We start from the raw sequence: 12,916 nt of genomic DNA on the forward strand, positions 1-12,916 counted from the left end.
ATGGTCACAGACCTCTTTTCCTTGCCTGTCTGATAGATGACAATAGTTCCCTTAACTATTACCTCATCCCGAATACGCCACAATCACTGGCCTCCGGTCCCTTGATTTCCTGAAGTACAGTGTCACTCTTCCGCACCCCAAAATGTGGACAGAGCCACAGTGCCAGCAGGATTAAGCCCACCATTCACAGCTTGGGAGTCTAGCCCCAACATGCCTTTCCAACACTGTCATGGGTTACTCACTTCCTTGAACTATTTAATTGTGCAAATGCTCTTCTGTGTCATTGTTCATGCTGTTCACCCTTCAGAGATTCCAAAGATTCAGAGACTCCCCTTTCTTCTCACATAAAAAATGTACCTACCCTCCAACTGTCTGGATTTAGATCAGAAACTGCCTGCCCCCAGGTTATTCTCATTGACAGCATCTCCCTTCTCTGGAGATGGGGTTGTCGGTGTGTATGTCACCTGCTTATAATCTTCCTTTGTCCCTTTCTACTGCTGTTGCAGGCTACTGTCATTTCCCTCTTGCATCATCATGGACTTCAAAGGTTCATGTATTATTATTATTATTATTATTATTATTATTATTCAAATATCCATGGATTCTTTCCACGAAGAAATTGGTAGTTACTTGATTAAGGAGGGCCTGCATGTACATTATTCACTTATTTATTAAGCATTTAATTTCTCCATTCTACATATTCATTTAATGGATGCTAAGTAAATATTTGTGAGTCTAGCTAAAAGAGCTTACTTTTCCAAGCGTCCTGAGCCTAATGACAAAACTTGGAGAAGCACAAGAAACACAATGACTAAATTAATGCCTCAACAAGGCCAAGAAGGGGCTGAATTAAGTTTATTTACAAAAACCTAGCGACACTCAACTTGTCTGTTTCTATCTGTACAGTTGATTAACTTATCTCATCACATTATTTGTATTTGCTCGTGTGTGGGCACACCTCCTCCTTCTGGATTTCAACCTGCCTCATACACAGAGCAACACGGCAAAGTTGATGGAGAACAAAACACCTTGCATTTTGAATAGATGGCTTTAGAGCTTAGACTCCCAGATTATTACAACTAGCAATGGTCATCAAAGTATGTTTTCCCCACCCCCCGATTTTTCTGAGGGTTTTAACAATGTGAGACTTGCAAACACTAACGCAGATATAAGAAGTACGGCATGACCCTCCTTTCCCAGCCCAGAGCTCACACTCTCTCTGTGTTATTCCAGGGTCCTCCAAATTCCAAGAAACACCATTCGAATCTTTAGCAAGACTGTTTGTCGGGATATATTGGCAGAAGCCGAGAAAATGACATTAAAGTAAGCTCTGGAAAGACTTACTCACTGGTATCCAAGACAGAGGATGGCCATGTGTATTAACAGAAGTCTCTGAAAAGCCAAAGAAAAAGCCTTGAAAGACAATCAGAACAGAAGGCCACCCACCGTGTGTACGTGAATTATTAATGGCCACCCTCACCTTAGATATCCAGGTTCCTGCTCACATGATGTCTACACACACACACACACACACACACACACGCACACACGCACTGAGTCGGGCAATGCGTGGCCTTGGTTAGAGATCAAGTTTATCTGGTAAAGGAAAATCTGTCGTCCTAAATTTTGATTTGGCAGTACTGAGGAAAGAGGACATGTGTTCATTCGACAGTGACGATCGTGTCCTACTCAGTTACATTGCACACGACCACGGCAGTGCCTGCTACATAACACAGCCAGCCCTGGAGAAGAAGAAGTCACTTATTCCAGGAAAAGTGGGCAGGCCCTGGGAGGGAAGGGCCATCAGAAGACATGCTGAAGGCCATGGACATCTGAGAGACCGTGGCCCGAATGGAGAAGTCCTTAGGTTCCTGCTTGCTAATTTCAGAGGGAAACAGTTGAGTCCAATAGCTGTGCATGTGTTTTAAAATCCACATCCCAAAAGGATTTCTGAGATCAGTCTGTTGCGCCCACTTACATGCTTACTGTTTGAGGCAGAGCTAACTTAATATTGTTGGTAAACTATGTGACTTAACCTATCCGTACGACAGAATACTGATCACCAAGTACATCTCATCACTGGACAGATTCAAAGAAGGTTAGGACACCCACACACCTACACACACACATACATACCTCTGAACTGGAGCTACACCATCTAAATAATTCCCTGGTGAAATCTGTGTGGAAGTTTACCAAAGCAGGGGCGCCTGGGTAGCGCAGTTGTTAAGCGTCTGCCTTCGGCTCAGGGCATGATCCTGGCATTACGGGATCGAGTCCCACATCGGGCTCCTCCGCTGGAAGCCTGCTTCTTCCTCTCCCTCTCCCCCTGCTGTGTTCCCTCTCTCACTGGCTATCTCTCTGTCAAATAAATAAATAAAATCTTTAAAAAAAAAAAAAAAGAAGTTTACCAAAGCAAGCGTGGCAAGAACATCAGTACTGCCCTTAACACCATCATTACTGTTTTTCTCAAACGAATCAGATCTGAGGGTTTGTTCCTGTTGATCCCTCAAACTGTATTATTCAATAACCTTCTTTTCTCTTTTGCTAAGAGAGGGGACAAAGAAAAAAAAAACCTCTCTCCTCCACGCAAAGATTCAGAAGATAAAACTATGGAATTTTGGGGGTGCCTGGATGGCTCAGTCGGTTAAGCATCTGCCTTCAGCTCAGGTCATGATCTCAGGGTCCTGGGACTGAGCCCCATGTGGAGCTCCCTGTTCAGCAGGGAGTCTGCCTCTCCTTCTTCCTCTGCCCTTCCACCCTGCTCATGCTTTCTCTCTCTCACTTTCTCTCAAATAAATAAAATCTTAAAAAAAAAATTAAAAACATAGAATTTTCCTTAACCACATGGAAGGCTTGAGCTTGTCCTTAGAGACCAAATTCCACCACCTGCTGCCACCAGTGAAGTCAGGCACGTGGCCACCCTGTCACGGAAACGTGGCCACCCTGTCACGGAAACACGTGGGTGTGTGTGCCTGTGAATGCACACGTGTGTGCACGTGATGTGTGTATGTTCGGGAGTGTGAGCCTGTGTTTGCATTAAAGGAAATCTTCCTAAGAAGGAAATGGAAAATCACTGGCATAGATGGAACCTAAAAATAAAAATGTAACATGGAAAGATTTTTTTACAAACAGAAACATTTTGCTGTACATTACATTGTTCCAAGAGTTTATGCATAAGTTTCTTCAATTGTGTTGAAGAGTATTGTTTGTCCCCAGTGCTATGTGAGGTTGAACTGTGGTAAAAAGGGAAATCTCAATGGTTTCTGTCCTGACCACCGATTCCTGTGGCATCAGATGACGATGTTAGTGGCTCTCGGGAACATAAACGCTCTCATGTATATTCATATTGGAAAGTCTCCCCATAAACATTCCCACCTGACCATTTCCACTGACCCTCTACTGATTCTCCGCAGTAGGTATCATTATGATCGTTACGCTGATCTTACAACAGTGGCGACTGAGGTAAAAAGAGAGTTGCCCAACAACACACAACTCTCTTCATTGTAATTATGTAAGAGAAGGGATTCTGGGTTCCAATCTTGGCTTCACCACTTACCAGCTATATGAGCTAGGGTAAGATAATTAACTTGTCCATGCCTCGGTTTCCCCTTCTCGAAACCGGAGTTGGCAGTATGAGAACCTACTCTACGACGTTATTATGGGTACCAAATGAGTCAATGCATGTAAAATGGTTAGAACAGAACCTGACACAGAGTAATCCTCAGTAAACGTTTACTATTATTGTTGTCATTGTTGTTGTTACAAGAATCACTGATTTGGGATTAGCACAAGGACTTTGTATTCCTACTCCTCTATCTTTCCCACTGGCAATAGGATGTACACTGTCTCGATTAACACTACCCAGCCTGCAAATGTAGTTGTTTGCCGAATAAGAAAAGTTAGGTAACAGGCATTCAAAACACATGCATTGAGTGTCTCGCCAAGCCTTGCTTGACTATGGTAGAGTGAACAAGATAGGCACGGACTCGCCCTCCCTGAGCTGGAGCTTCGATAGCCATTTAAGAAATTTATTTCTGGGGCACCTGGGTGGCTCAGTCAGTTAAGCGTCTGACTCTTGGTTTTGGCTCAAGTCATCATTTCAGGGTCATGAGATCAAGCCCTGCGTTGGGCTCCATGCTCACTGCAGAGCCTCCTTGAGATTCCTTCCCCCTCTTGCTGTGCTCTCATTCTCTCTCTCTCTCTCTCAAATAAATAAATAAATAAATAAAATCTTAGGGGAAAAAAGTTTATTTCTTGGTTCTATTCAAAGAGAACAATGGTGGGTCCTTTGGGACTTTATAACACTATTCTTCAATGTTAACATCCAGTATGTGGCTTAAGGACATTCAGGTATACTCCATGTCCTCTTTGTAAATCTCTATAGTACTTAAAGAAAATGCAAGGTGAGTACAAGACCTTTAAGGCAGCAAATATCTCTTGGAATGATCAATCTTCCAAAGTTCTTTTCTCTACCTTCAAAGGAACTCATCCAGCCAACCAAAACTTTCCAATGGGAAAACGTGGTGCCCCACAAGAGAGAGAAGATGGTTTTTCTGGAGGCTTGCTGCCGATTGCTCTCAAGATAGGGGACGAAGGAGGGGAGGAAAATAACCCCAAACTCCCTTTGGATCAAGATGAAATAATCTGGCAACATGAACCAGAGGGAAGCATCTAAGGGAAATGGTAACACACAACTCTTCATTGTTTTGGAACAAGTGCGCCTTCTTTGCTTGCTAACGATCTATTGTTGAGTGCCACGGTACTGTTTCATATCAAGATTTCAAAAACCCTTACGAGCTGCATAGGTATTGGAGGCCCAACCAGATGTGATGAAGTTTCCATTGTTTTACTTCGTGCATGGAAAATATTACTAATGGTTGGTGTCAGGGGAGGCTTAACTGACCCCAATTGGCCAAACTCATCTGGGCACATTTCTTTAAGTCAGACCCTTTAAATACTCTCCCTTGTTAGTTCACGATCCCCCTCCCCCATTTTATGAGATATTTGACTATATGTAGCTCATTTTAGTCAAAGGAGAAATTCCATGACTGCACGAACAGGTGGGCTGGGGCCTTGGGGGAGGGGTGGGATATCTTTGCTTGAGACTGAATTTTATTTACAGTCCAATCTTGATCACCTTTGATGCAAGACAAAACTGAGTACAGTGAGGAAACTAAAGTGCCCCAAATCCCATTCAGTCTGCCATTGCCCTCCAAGAATTACTCAAAGGTCACTCAAAGCAATTTACACACCTAAATGAGCAAAATCTCATCTCCTTCTAATTCTTCCTGTTCTCCTCCCCAACGCACAAGCTGAGACACAACAAAACCGTCTGATAGAAGAAAGGATCTTAGAAATACTCCTGCCCGTAATTAACCCAGAGTTCACATTCAATTTCTCTGTTTAATATATGATTTGTGCTTTAAATTTTCTGAGACATATGACCCATCACAAATAACAGAAACATTTGACTTCTGCTTCCATAATAGACCACAGTTACCGAAACACTACAGCTCTTGCCACAGTCCCAGGCCTGTGCTTATCTTTTAGTGTAGAAAGCTTCAGAATGGATCACGGCTTTCTTCATGTTCTGCCTGTAAAAAGGCTCATTCATTAGAGGTGTCCTTCATTCTGTTTAGTAAACTTGACATTTTCTCCAGAAATGAACTCCTCAAGATCCAGAGTTCACTCTAAATTCAGAGGAATATGGAAAACAAAATTAAATGCTTTGCTAAACCTCATGTGACTTTATCTGTGAACCTCATGACTTCATCTGAACCTCTGTTGTCAGCAGCACTGGGGTGGCCATCCCCTGAGAATAAAAGGTTTCTGGCACTTAAACTCTAGCTTTGAAACTGTAAGTTTAAAAAAGGTCAAGGCAATAAAACGTGACTCTGATTTCAGAAATGAACCATGTTTCAGTGAGCTCCATATAGTCATTTTTTTTCTTCAGTATGTTGCTCATTAGCCAGGATTTTAATAAAGTGGCATTGAATTTTGAAGACTTCTTACAGCTATTATGTAAAGGTATGATGGCCATTACTTAAAAAAAAAAAAAAGATCCAAACTCACACATAGCTGGTTTAAAACTATAAGAAAAGGGTCTCATTAACGAAAAACAAAGTCTTCGTAGGTTGTACAGCTCTGCAACAGATTAAAGCTCAAAAGAGCCTTGCACTCGTACCAGAAAAGCACCCATGTTTGCTGCATAGTTGATATATTTTCATTGGCATCTGAGTTGTTTCTGTTAATAGTGTGGGTCCCTACAAATGATCTCTTGCTGCCAAACCGGGAAGTCAATTGAAGGTTTGTCTCGATATTATGAAAACTGGTAGAACTGACGGATGGGTAAGAAAACAGAGCGTCTGCCCGAAGAGGCACCAGCATCAAGGCAGAGAACGTCTCAAGTCATCACAGGCGGTTGGTCTGAATTCCACTGCGTCCTTCAGCCTTGTTTTTAAATGATCCTGAAAAACGGAGGTCTCAGAGCCGGCTTAAACACTTAGCGCCTGGAATGAATTTAAAACTTCAGGGAACAAATGCATGTTGAGTGAAGGCAAGCCTTTGTCTAGAAGTACCATGAGCAATCCCCAGGGCATGCTGCTGTCAGGACTCCCTGCACAAATATAATGGAATTTCTAATTTGCTTTAATTAGAAAAAAGTAAACACCGCCCTGAACATGTCATCATGTTTATATAGGAGCCCAACCAGCTGATTTTCTGCTGGCATGGCCCTGGAACCACTCAATTAAATCTCAGGGCACAATTTCTTTTTATGAATGAAATACCATTAGGATGAAGCCAGAGAGCTTTTTTTTTTTTTTTTTTTTCATCTGCTTCTTTGGCTGTGACTCTGCAGGGACAAGTGACCAAACACAGCACCTTCCAATTTTAAATTTATCAATGGTAATTTCCAAGACACGATTATTTAGAGTCCCTCTTTTTTGAGGCATCAGCATCATTATTTTTTAAAATGTTGCACTCTACAAGACTAAAGGAACAAAAATACTGTATTCCTAACGTACAATGCTAGCCCTAAAATAATTCATTTTAAAAAAGAAGAAGGAGAAGTCTACTTCTTAACAGGCATTGGATAACCTTATAAGGTGAAACCCTAGTTAAGGTTTATCCTAAGAAATTAGAATATTGATAGAATTTTTCCAGAGCTGGAAGGAACCTTGGAAATTATCTTCATGTTAGAGATTATACAACAGATGCTCAACTGTTTTAAATTGTTGGAGATGTGGACATTTTAAAACAGCACTGAGTCAGTTACCCTACAGTTTTTAAGATCTATGAAACATGAATCACAGTTAAACACATTAGGAAATTTTTGTTTGAGAAGCTGAGAAGCAAATAATCCTACACATTTTTTTTTTCCATGCAGAAGGGATGGCAAAGATTCCTGGTACTCTAAAACAGGGTGACACTGCAGTTAAATATAGTAAAAAGTTAGTTTTTCTACTATTCTTATGAATAGTAACTCTCGGTTGTAACGTCTCCCAAACAGCTGCAAACTTTAAGCTGAAGTTAACAGGAGACAGATCTAATGCTGGAATGCTGGGGAACTTTTCTCCAACTGATCAGCTCCATATCAGTTTCGAGCACACAGTAAGCGCGGCTGTATACAGACATCTCAATGGTGGGGGGAAGAAACTCTGGCAATTCCCAAGTTCAGCCCTTCAGGTTTGTTAATTACACGTTAACATGATCCACACTTAGGCTTTGGAAACACTCTCAGCCCACACCACTGGCATCAAAGCCGCATCTCAAACAGAAAACCTAGGGACAGTGGCCCCTTCTGAGTGTCCTTTGTCCACTCAGTTTTAGGATTTCAGGTTGTAATCTTCTACCTCACTCTTTTCATTTTTTTTTTTTTTAGATAGGAGGAATAATATTTTCTCTACATATAAAGTTGTTGTGCCTCAAAGGTCCGTAAACGGGCACGTCCTTTCATAATATTTATAGAGTTTCTTTCAAGTTTCCAGTCAGTGGAAGATCCCTCAGTGCAGAGATTGGGGCTAATGGAACTTGGGTCAACAAACACACAGAGGAGAATGAAAAAGAAAACAAAACTGAGTATCTGTCATAGGAAAGCACGTACAGCATTCTTGATGGATTTCACATAATCCTCAAGTATATATGTGTCATTGAGTTGTGTCCATCGTTCATCTTAAAATGCAAGATGGACTTTAACTAAAAGACTCAGGAGCCAAGTTTACCTTGAATAAGTGAGAAAAGTAAGATAGTGATGTAGCTTCTATGGGGGCCCACCTGTATCATGACAGGTGAACTGCCACCCAACACACACACACACACACACACACACACACACACACACACACACAGAGGCATCTCTTTTGCCCATATTATTTACATTTTACCTCGCCTCCTGAATTAACCCTACAATCACTTCTCTAAAAAGGCAGAACTCTCTACTGGTTGTATTACAGAGTTGAGTTTAATCCAGGCAAAATATGCCTTCCATTTTGGGGCATCAAGCACCCTGACCCTTAATTTATTGAGACTCTCAGATCCCAAAAAGGCAGGTTGTAAGCTTTTTTTAAGGACCCATCACACCAGGCATCCTCCAAAATCTTGCGAGGGAGGGGAGGTTCCTAAGGCATTTCTCCAGAAGAACCAGCATGAAAATACAGAATTATACTGTATTTCTATCAGGATAAATTGTTGGCAAAGTGAGACAATAGTGAGTTCTAGATATTTCTAGAACCGTAAGGGTGCTAGAGAGACGTGGGCCATGGCCAGTGCTCCATAGTCCACACTGTTACTGCAGCCCAGCCAACCCCCTCAGATGATAGCTACATATGTGAGCCACCAGCCTGCGTAAATCTTGATACCAGCTCCTTGTGGGTGTCCAATGGCTACCTTCAACTTAACATGGATGTATTTAAAACCATCACCTTCCCTCTAAAACTTCTCCAACATTCCTCGTCTCAGTGTCTCCAACATCCATTCAGGTTTCCAAGCCAGATGCTTGGCAGACTCAACTTCTCCCTCCTTTCCACATTCAGTCACCCACTTTCATGTTCCTTTTTCAAAATAACTCTTACATGTATCTAATTCTCTCTCTATTGACTATCTCATCATAGTCCAAAAGTACCTTCTTCTCTCTTAACCTATCTTCACATACCAGTCTTATTCCACTGCAGGTCCCTAGAAATGGGGTAACCATGCATCTTAGTTTGTCCACGATAGCCCAAATGTATAACCTATAATCCCAACATAATTAGATATTGCACCCCTTTTGCTTCTCCGGAGTTTTCTGGTTTGAATAATAAATTGTATGGTTACTACACATATAAGCAGAATTTCCTTTCAAAACTGCAAATTTAATTAAAACCCTATACTGGTTTTCCTCAGTCCTTGGAATACAGTCTCAATAACTTGACCCTTTTTTAAAAACCCTGCATAATCTTGGTTCTGACTTGTTAGCTTTGTCTTGGGTACGTCTTCCAGATGCCTTACTTTCTAGGATTACATATTCCCCTGTGATCAATCTCATGGCAATTTATTGTCAGTTCTTGGTTAATTTTTTGCTGACACCCATCGAGTTTAAACTCTGGATGGAGGGATGATGTCCCACCACTCATCGGTCCATCAATACATCTCAGTGCATATTAATTACTCAGATTTTGTAGTCATAGTAGAAAAGAATACTTATTTGCAAACATGCATTCACTGTTACATGAGACACAACAGTGTCCACAATCTGACCCCATTTTGTCAAATTGGGGTTACAGAGGGTGACATATAGGCAGATGTAACCACAGGAAATAACACATAAATGTGAATAAACTCCACCATGAAGTGAAAATGGAAGTCATCATTATTTAATTTTCCTTTTTAGTATTACCCATTATCATCATTATGTCACCAACATACAGAAATGAAGTGGTCATCTTTCACTTATATCCATATAACATCCACTCAGCAGAATAATATCACAAATATCCCACCCAAATAGCCCAGTCTTCCAACATTCAAAGGTATGGTCTCATGTTATATATCCCCGACAAAACACAACCTAACATAACCATGAGAAAACACAATAAAGAAAATCTCCTGCTTAAATTGTTATATATCCTCATGTATTTTAAGGGCAAATATACATTTCCCTTTTTCTCCATTAAAAATTAAACAGCATTTAAAATAGCATAGCAGCATTAAAGATGCTATTTCAAATTACATGTGCTGTGGGCAATGCCCCTCCCACCCATGTTTTATTATTATGGACAATTTTGACCTATGCATACTTTGAAAACACAGATCAAAAAGGCAGTTGTCTCTGTCCTGGTCCTAATGAGATCATATTTACTCTATTTTTTTTTTTCAGAACTCTTAACTCCACCTTTGCTAGCTGAGGGTTCCCTAGTCTGCCAATGAGCTGATACCCAAACCTTTCCCAGTAGCTAATCACTCATCATGATCTTAAACTAAAAGAGTGTTACCCATCAACCTATAGATTTCCAGTTCCAAATATAAATATTGCTGATAAGGTAACCAAACAACAACAACAACAACAACAACAAACTATTTACACATTTTCTTCCCAAAACATCTGCTAGCACTTTCATGGTACCACAAGGATCAGTCTTGAAAGACCAGAATACATCAATCTTTATGGCACATTTCTCTAATACCATTCCATTGTAAGGAAGCATTGCTCCTAGGTAATTCTTCCATGTGGAAACACTGAGAAAGCAAAAAAAAAAAAAAACAAACAAAAAAAAACAAAGACAATGAACAATGAGTAGGATTAGTTCTCAAATCAAACACATCATTTTTCTTTTCCCTTTTAAGATTTCTCCCATGGGAAGAGACATTAACAAAAGAATTGAGTAATTCTTTTTAGAATTATATTTTTAGACATAATTCCCATAGCATAAAATTCATCCTTTAAACTATACAAGTCAGTGGTTTTTAGTAGATTCACAAATTGTGCAGTCATCACCAATATCGAATTCCAGAGCATTTCCGTCACCCCCAAAAGAAACACTGTACACTTGATCAGTAACTCCTCCCTCCCCCATCCCAAGCACTTTGCAAACACTAATCTATATTCTGTCTCAATGACCTGTCTTATTGTGCACATTTCATATTAGTGAAATAATACAATATGTAGCCTTTTGTGTCTGGCTTCTTTCACTTAACATAGGATTTTCAAGGTCCAACTGTGTTGTGCCATGTGTCAGTCAATCATGATTTTTACGTCTGAATAATACTCCACTGTACGGGCACACCACATCTTGTTTATTCATTCATCCATCCATGGCCATTTAGGCTGTTTCCACTTTTAAGCTATTACAAGTAATGCTATTATAATCAATAACGTACTAGTTTTTGTGTTGACATATGTTTTTAGTTCTCTTGGGTACACACCTAAGAATGACATTGCTGTGTCACATAGTAACTCTATGTTTAACTTTTTAAGGAAACACCAAAGTGTTTTCCATATCAGCTGTATCATTTTACATACCAAACAGCAATATACAAGTATTCTCATTTCTCTGCATCCTTACCAACAGTTGTTATTTTCTCTTTTTAAAAAATTATTATTATAGTCATCCTAGTGGGCCGAAAGTGGTATCTCATTGTGATTTTGATTTGCACTTCCCTGATGACTAACACTGGTGAGCATTTTTAAATGTACTTATTAGCTAGTTATATATCTTCTTTGTAGATATGTCTATTCAAATTCTTTGTCCGTTTGTTCATTTTTTAAAATATTTTATTTATTTATTTGACAGAGAGAGAGAGCACGAGCTGGCAGAATGGCAGGCAGAAGGAGAGGGAGAAGCAGACTCCCCACTGAGCAGAGAGCCAGACGCCGGCCTTGATCCCAGTACCTTGGGATCATGACCAGAGCCGAAGAGATGCTTACCTGACTGAGCCACCCCGCCGCCCCAGCATTTGCTCATTTTTTAATCCATTGTCCATTTCCTCATTTGTTGAGTTGTTAGAATTCTTTACATATTCTGGATACCAATCCCTTCTCAGATACGTGATTTGCAAATATTTCCTCTTTTCTGTGGGTTGCCTTTTCACTTTTTCAGTGGTGTTCTTTGAACTACAACAATCTTAATTTAATGAAGTCCAGTTTATCTATGTTTTTCTTTTGTTGCCCATGCTTGCAGTGTCATATTTAAGGAACTATTGCTTAATCCAATGTCAAAATAATTTATGCCTTTTTTTGTTTTTTTAGTTCTTCATTATTAGGCCTTTGATTCATTTTCAGTTAATTTTTGTGCAGAGCATGATTAGGAGTCCAACCTCATTCTTTCTCATGGGTATATCCAGTTGTTCTAATACTACTTTTAAAAGATTATTCTCCCACCATTGAATTGTCTTGGCACTCTTGTCAATTGACCATAAATGTAAGGATTATTTCTGAACTCTAAGCTGATCTATATATCTACCTTATGCTGGTATTATACTATCTTGATTGTAGTTTGTAGTAACTTTGGAATTGGGAAATTTGAGTCCTAAAACATGTACTTCTTTTTCAAGATTCTGTGGCTATCCTGGGTCCTTTCCATTTCACGTGGGAATTACAAAACACTACTGAAAGAAATTAAATCATATCTAAATAAATAGAAAGACATCCTGTGTTCCTAGATTAAAAGACTTTATGTTTTTAAGAGGGCAATACTCCCCCAATGGATCCACAGATGAAACTCACGCCCTACGAAAACCTCGGCTGCCATTTTCGTGGAAATTTACAAGCAAATCCTAAAATTCATATGAAGTGTGTGTAGCAAGAGTAAGACAGCTTGAGAACACATTTATCAAAGCCACTCGATATAAACTGACCTCTTTTGAGGTGAAATACGTGTCAGTCAGTAAATGTTTATCAAAAGGTGCTGGCTGGAAAAAAAAAAAATGGTTGCGATCA

This window comes from Ursus americanus, chromosome 23 (genome assembly GCF_024610735.1).
Source record: "Ursus americanus isolate L20-20 chromosome 23, mUrsAme1.1.p, whole genome shotgun sequence".
NCBI classification, from domain to species: Eukaryota; Metazoa; Chordata; class Mammalia; order Carnivora; family Ursidae; genus Ursus; species Ursus americanus.